The following is an 8,014-nucleotide window of genomic DNA, read 5'->3' on the forward strand; positions in this document are numbered from 1 at the left end:
CAAGCTCAACTAACTGTTCAAGTCCATGAATTTATACTAACAAACAAATGAAAAGAAGCACATCAATTTAAAGTGTTTGAATAGATCAGAAAGCGCGTATATAGTAGGAGATCTTGGGAAAAAATCATGAGCAGATCATGAGTAATGAGAAGAGCGGAGAAACCGTCAAACAGTCTGTAGAAAAAGAAACTCATTGGCACAATGGAAAAAATATAATAGACATAACACACAAATTCTGGCAATTGCCTGCAGAAATCTTAGTCATAGTTCAGACATTTTTTTAAATTTTTCGTTCTAGACTCTAGCATTATGAATATTTTTCAGTCATATTTCAGCAATATTTGATTTCAAATTATGTTGTATAATTTTCTAATGATTTGTAGATACACAATTATGTTGAGATTTTATTTCACCAAATTCTATTTTATTTTCTTTATTTTTGGCGTTATATTTTCTTAGGATATCAGAATGAATGATCAAGTTAGGAATTCATTCTCGTTTGAATTTTAGAAGTTAGATGTTTCATTAATTTTTTAAACAAGTTAATACATATTTGCACCTGGCACGCTCATATCACATAAATATTGTGCAAACAATTTTTGGCACGCTTGGTGGGACCCAACTATGCCGCCAAGAAGGAAAAAAACGTCAATCAAGAGGATGAGGAGCCTCTACCAAACTAGGAAGAGATTCAAGTTCCACTGGCAGAACAACCTGCTGCTGAACAGTCGGTCAAGGAGTTGAATTTGCATCCAGATTATATTCCAAAGGTATATGCGCACATTTGAAACCGTTTGGTGGGAATAGTTGACTGCAATAAAATTGAAGAGATATCACAAGCAATGTCTAAAGCTATGTCTGATTGCTTGAAGAGAGTCTTGGGTAAATCAAATTAGTCAACCCATGAAGAGCATAACACAAGTGAAAAAGAAGGGAACCAGGGAAAAAATCAATTCAATGAACTTGACTCAGAATAGGAAATTCAAGGGTTGGCGATCCTCACCGCCTAGAGTTTGCTTTCCCAAATCAGCAAGAGATGAGGTATACACCACCACACAGGAGAGAACAGACTTTGGGGGAGAGTCAAGCCATATCCATGCGATCATGGAGTGGGGAGCTGAAAACAACCTGTTAATCAAGTGTACATCGTGACAAACCTTTTGTACCAACCAAGAGCTTATGATGACATGACACACAAGGATTATCAAGGAGTGGATGGGGGTTTTCCAAGAGATAATGTTGGTTTCATTACATTTTTTCCAAACTCGGGGCACACAATATTATCATCATCCACTCCCAACTCGAAACATCCATGTAATTGATCCCAAATTAGTCAGAGAAACTGTTCAAGAGCTATATGGGTCGGTCTGGAGGTAGTTAGGTCTCCCAAAATTTCGTAAGCCATATCAAGAGTACATAGATGTGAATAACTCATATCGCAAGGGTTACACGGTTCATGAATTCATCCTATTTTCTGGGGAGAACAGCCAGTTTAGCATAGAACACATAGCCAGATTTACTATCCAATGTGGGGAGCTAGCCAACTTGGAGAATTTCAACAACTTAAGGTTGCGGTTATTCCCAAATTCCCTCACAGGAACCACATTCGTTTAGTATGCCTCACTTTCCAGAAATTCAATGATGAATTGACAAAAGATAGAAAGACAATTTCACACTCAGTTTTACAGAACAGAACCAGAGGTATGTATTGTCGATTTAGCAAGAATCATTCGTTTGGAGTTGTTTATTGACAGGTTCAAAAGGATGAAGAATAGGTGCAAGGTGTTCTTACCCTGCACTGAATTCATGAAAATGACACAAAATGTCTGGATTTTGAATTGAGGAAGAAATTTTAAGAAATAGAATTCAGGGATTTCTTTGAGTCGGCTGCGAAAGTTGCTGAATATGAGGAATTGTTGAGGGAAGAATCATACAAAAAAAAAAAAACAACTATGGGCCCCCTTTATCAAGAACTGAAGACGTTGAGTTGGCTGAGATCCAATCAAGTGATTCATTTATTGTTCCTTTGCTAAAAAAAACTGGTAAAACCAGTTAAGAAAAATATCCCCCAACTCCCTAAAGATATGCATTACACTTTTGATGTATCGAAGATTGATGAGGTTTTTGATTTTTTGATAAAAAAGAAATTTATCACTTTCCCGAGTGTCATCCAAAAAAGAGCTGAAGGGACGAGAATATTGCAAGTGCCCAAACTCATATAATTATGTCACTAAGTCTTGTTGGACTTTTAAGAATATTTTGCAAGATAGAATTAACAAAAGAGATTTGAAGTTTTCCGACAAACAAGAGTCCATCATAATGGATGATGATTTATTTCCCCTGCAACTTCTATCAATGTGAACGTGACATATTTGAGTAATCTTCTTGATGAGAAAAGATACATAAGCCATGTAGTGACATATAGAAAGATTAAGAAATGTTGGATCCCAGACGGTCAAATATTTGAGGCTACCGTGAAATATAGTGTTGATCGGTCAAGACCAGTACAACAACGATTCTCCAAAAATGTTGGTGGATTTGCGGCCTCCGAGATGAGGAAACAACATTTCCTCGGAAGACTAGTATATAGGAATTAGTGGTTCAGAGGGGGAGTCATCTCACCATCCACCCCGAAGATAGTTGGATAAGCGAAACATACATGGAGTTGAATTGTGAAGGATGGAAATCAGGTAAAAATCAATTGATTGTGATAGAGATCGGCATTTAAATGAAGCTCCGATAAAAAAGACTATTGAAGGCAGGGGAGCAAATACAAGGTTCGTCCTTCCTGCCAGAAATGAGTTTACTGAATCCTGGAGAGTGGCCTAACACAAAAAATTCCCTAGGCCACTCACTAGGACCCATAAAAAAGGTTGTTAAGAAAAAGAGTTGTTGTAAAAAAAGAGGAGTAAGGTTGTTAAGAAAAAGAGTTGTTGTAAAAAAAGAGGAGTAGGCTAAGTTGAAAGATGGATCCGCATTTGATATGCTAGTCATCGAAGAGCGAGAAGGGAGTATGTCCAAGTTTGGCAGATCAGCTACAGAAGATAAGTTAGTGGATGACGATGATGATTTATTAAATAAAGATGATGATCAGATGAAAAACAATTAACTTTTGTGTGGGAAAATTTTACATCTCAGTAGATTGTGGCACATAAGTGGTGATACTGTCAGAGAAATTTAAAATGGTGGAAGAGGAGAGCGGGATCTGGTGCCCAAAGGATCAATGCAAAAAAATATCATACAAGAAAACTCCTCGAATGAAGTTCAAGAGTGATTATCAAAGAATATCACCCAAACAGACCTAAATAGTGATAATCAAGAAGCCTACACTCGCCATGACCAAGTACATAAGGTCGTTGCACATCAAAGCCCACGTGAATGGGAAGCCAATGTCTAGGGTGTTAATTAACAATGTCTCTATAATGAATGTCTTGATGGTGAGGATGTTAAGAAAATTGGGGAAAACTGAAGAAGATTTAATCCCCCACATAAGTTCTTGTTGTTGCATTTACAAGGGAAACCACCAAGACTATCGGGGTATTTCTCGCTGATATTACTATGGGGAGTATGTCTTCTTTGTGCTAGTTTTTCGTAGTAAATTTATCTTTCAAATTCCGAGCATTGTTAGGCAGAGATTGGATCTGTGAAAACCTGTGCATCACATCTTCGATGCAGTAGCTACTATTATTTTGGAAAGGGCATGATATGAAGATTGTAGAAGCTGATGGACAATCTTTTCAAGCCAGTGAGAGTGGATTTGAAGCTAGATAATACAATGGGATTTTGGGCCCATTAAGGTTGGTAGCAAGAGTAAGAAAGGAATTTAGTACATATGCAAACACTAACTCCAATCTTAGCATTGGAAAGAATCCTCAAGCCTACTGTTATCATGTTGTCTAGGATGATAATTCAGCCATTGATTGAGGAACTTGATGATAGAGTTCAACAAAAAAGGAAAAGAGGTAGTTGCAGCCTCTATGTGGAAAGTACATGTGCAGTAAGTACTGAACAAACTAGTAGAAGAAGAAGCATGAGACACCCATATAACTGAGGTTGTCCAAGAGGAAGAATATGAAGAAGATGAACTCCAAGTTGATGAGTTGTTGATGTCATCATCTCAAATGGAAGATGGCAAACATGAAAAAATAAACTTCGGGGAGCTTGAGGATCCTAAGTGGTATATGTAAGTAAGTTAGAGCAAGAAGTGATGAAGCAAGATTTTGTTAGCTTATTGAGAGAGTACAAAAATTGTTTTGCATGGGATTGTGATGACATTCCAGGTTTAGACAGGGGATTGGTCGAACATTGACTACCAATCAAAGAGGGTTTCAAACCATTTCAATAGCATTCTCGTCGCATGTCAAAAGAAGTTGAGTTGAAGGTGAAATGGGAAGTCAAGAAACTATTAAAAGCTAAGTTTATAAAACCAATCAGAGATACCGAGTTGCTTTTGGACATTGTGTCAGTCATGAAAAAAATGGCAAGATCAGAATGTAAATCTTCTTTAGAGATTTGAACTGTGCAACTCCCAAGGATGCCAACATGATGCTTATAGCTGACATGTTGATCGATCGAATAGCTAGGCATGCGTTGCTATCCTTCATGGATGGATTCTCGGGTTATAATCAGATCAAGATAACAGAGGCAGATACATATAAAACATCGTTTAGGTGTTCATGAGCTGTTGGTACGTTTGAACGGCTTGTCATGTCATTTGGGCTGAAAAATGCGAGTGCCACGTATCAAATATCTATGAATTCTATATGTCACGACATGATAGGGCATCATGTTTAAGTATATATAGATAATATCATTTTGAAATCTAAGCAAGTTGTTGATCACATCGAGCATTTTAGGAAGAGTTTCCAAAGGATGAGACAATATGATTTGAAGTTAAATCCGTTGAAATGCATCTTTGGTTTGAAAGCAGATAACTTCTAGGAATTTCTGGTACACCAGAGGTGAGTCGATATGGATAAAAACAAAGTTAATGCTATTATGGAGGCAAATCCACCTAAGAACAAGAAAAATTTACAGCACCTTCTTGGGCAAGTAAACTACTTGAGACATTTTATCTCTAACTTTGCAGGGAAAATAAAAGAGTTCTCATAATTTTTGAAATTTAAAGACAATGGAGAATTCAAATGGGAAGAGACACATCAGAGGGCTTCTGATATGATCAAGGGATATCTATCCAATCCTCATGTTCTTATGCCACTCGGGTATGGAATACCTCTTGAATTTATGTTTATGAAGCTCATGAATCAATTTGATGTTTGCCAGTTCAAAATAATCAAGAAGAAAATGACAGAGGCTATTTATTATTTAAGTAGATTTCTTACTCCAGTAGAAGTTAAGTATTCTATGATTGGGGATTAGCGTTGCATTATTCATGTAATAAGTTATGACATTATTTGACTCAATCAAGAGTATTTGTTGTGACTAAGACTGATTTGATTAAGTACATTCTTAATAGATTCATTCTCTCTGGTAGAATTAGTAAATGGTTTTTGGGATTTTCCGAGTTTACATTGATCTATTATCTCCAAAAGTCAATAAAAGTCCATGCTATCGTTGATTTCCTAGTTGATCACCATTCACTTGATGAGTTTATTGAAAAGCAGGTTGTATTTCCAGTTTGTTGAGTTGGAGATCAACCACGGGAAATAAAATTTGATGGATCAAGTACAAAAACAGCAGCTAGAGCTGGTATTGTGATCACCTCCCCAAGAGGTATGAAAACTGCTCTATCTTTTAAGTTGGGTTTTCCATGCACCAACAATCAAGCGGAATACAATACATTGGTCATTGGACTGAAAATTCTGAAATATTTGGTAGCAAAAGAGTTGTCGATATCAGGGGATTCACAGCTAGTGCTTAAACAGCTGTCAAAGGATTTCAAATATACTAGTTTATCATTAGCACCATATTACACTGCTTCACCCCAACTTTTAAATGATTTTGAAGAAGTGTCATTGGTGCTTGTACCAAGACAAGAAAAATGGGATGCAGATGAATTAGCTCAAATAGCCTCAGGGTTAAAAATGTCTCCAAAAACTACATAGTAGCTTGTCATGATTTAGAAAAGGAACCATCACTCAATTTAACAAAGAGAGATTTATGTAGACACATTTAACTTGGATATAAATTTAGTAGGTGATTGGAGAGATGACATAAAACTTTTAAATGATTTTGAAGAAGTGTCATTGGTTCTTGTACCAAGGCAAGAAACTTGGGATGCAGATGAATTAGCTCAAATAGTCTCAGGGTTAAAAATATCTCCAAAAACTACACAGTAGCTTGTCGTGATTTAGAAAAGGAACCATCACTCAATTTAACAAAGAGAGATTTATGTAGACACATTTAACTTGGATATAAACTTAGTAGGTGATTGGAGAGATGACATAAAAAATGTATTGGAATCTCTTGGGAGAGATATTCTCTATAGTCTGAAAATGAGAGCTTTTAACTACGTCTTAGTGGAAGGGGATTTGTACATGAAAGGGCTTGATGGTTTGCTCCAGAGATGCATAGATTTTCCAGAAGCATTGGAAATTATGAAGCAAATTCACGAGGGATTTTGCGTAGCGCACTAATCTGTAGTGAAGATGAGACGATTGATCAAAAGATATAGCTACTATTGGTCATCCATTGTGAAAGAAAACATCATTCAAAGATTTAGGATTCCAGAGTCACTAACCACATATCAAGGCTGTAAGGTCCAGGAATTTAATTCACGTAACCTGAATACATGCAATCTAGGATTTTATTTAATTATGTGTTTAATTATTTTTATGCAAGTTATGCATAATTATTGCATGATAGGATTTATTTCACGAAATTTTAAAAAAATTCATGCACTATGATTTTTAAGTTGCATTTCACGCCGAAAGAGGAACGGAGATCGGAGAATTATCAAGAAAATTATTTTAATTACATGGTTAATTTTTATTAATTAATATAAGGTGTTTTAAATGTATTTTTCAAGAAATGGACTTTGTTGAGTATTTTTACCCTGTCAAAGCATATTTTTCAGCTGTACGCAAATTTTATCGAAGCATGAGAATTTTTGAGGGGTCGACTGATATTTTCAAAAACTCACCAAAACGAAATATTTTCCGGGAGTGTGTTTGGACTTAATGGGTCTACTTTAAGCTTATTGGGCTTGGAACATTTTTTTAAATTCCTAGGCCCATTAGTGCATACATTAGTATTTTAAATAACTCCTTAATCACTCCCTTAACCTAAAATTATCTCACCAGCCGACACCTTCCTCCACCAATCAGTATTACCTCGATTTCAGCGGCCAAACCCCAAGAAAGCTTCGCCCATAGCATATCTTGCAAGATAAAATTCTCCAACGCTTCCCCAACACTCGTTCTTCGACGTTCTTGCGTAGAATTCTTCAAGGCACACTTGTATTTTAATTTTCTCTTCATACACGTCATAACTATGCTGACTTTAATATATTTGTATGGGAATTCTTTGATCCACATCATGCTTGCATGTTAGAAGAGTTTGACATGAAAAAATTTTGGTTTCTTGCATGATGCTCACATTTTGTTTTATGTTGTGCAAGGGGCTGCGGTTTTTGGTTGTTAAAGGGCTGAACATGGTGACAAGATGTCGTTTTGGGGATTAGAATTGGTTGCTGGTGGCTGCAGGTTGAAGAGTGGAGAGGAGTGTGTCTATAGGATGGCTCAGTTCTTGGGAAAAATGGCGTGCAGGGGTCAGCTAGCAATGCAAGGACCTAGCCAAGCCTTAGATCAGACCCTGGTGGGTCTGAGACAAGGCTTGGAAGGGTTCAACACGTGCTGGAACCAGCCCCAAGCGCGGTTGAGCGAGAGGGTAGGGGTTGGCTTCGGGTTGGACGTTTTTTTTGAGTTGCGATCGGCGTAGAGCTGCGGGTTGCATGGTGGTGCAGCCGTGGCTTAAGCAGGTCTAAAAGGAGGCTAGGGTGGCCTAGGTGTGGTTGGTTTGGGGTTGGTCACGTTAGGTGCAAGCTAGGATCGAA

Source organism: Primulina tabacum, chromosome 5 (assembly GCF_025594145.1).
Source record: "Primulina tabacum isolate GXHZ01 chromosome 5, ASM2559414v2, whole genome shotgun sequence".
In the NCBI taxonomy this organism is placed as follows: Eukaryota; Viridiplantae; Streptophyta; class Magnoliopsida; order Lamiales; family Gesneriaceae; genus Primulina; species Primulina tabacum.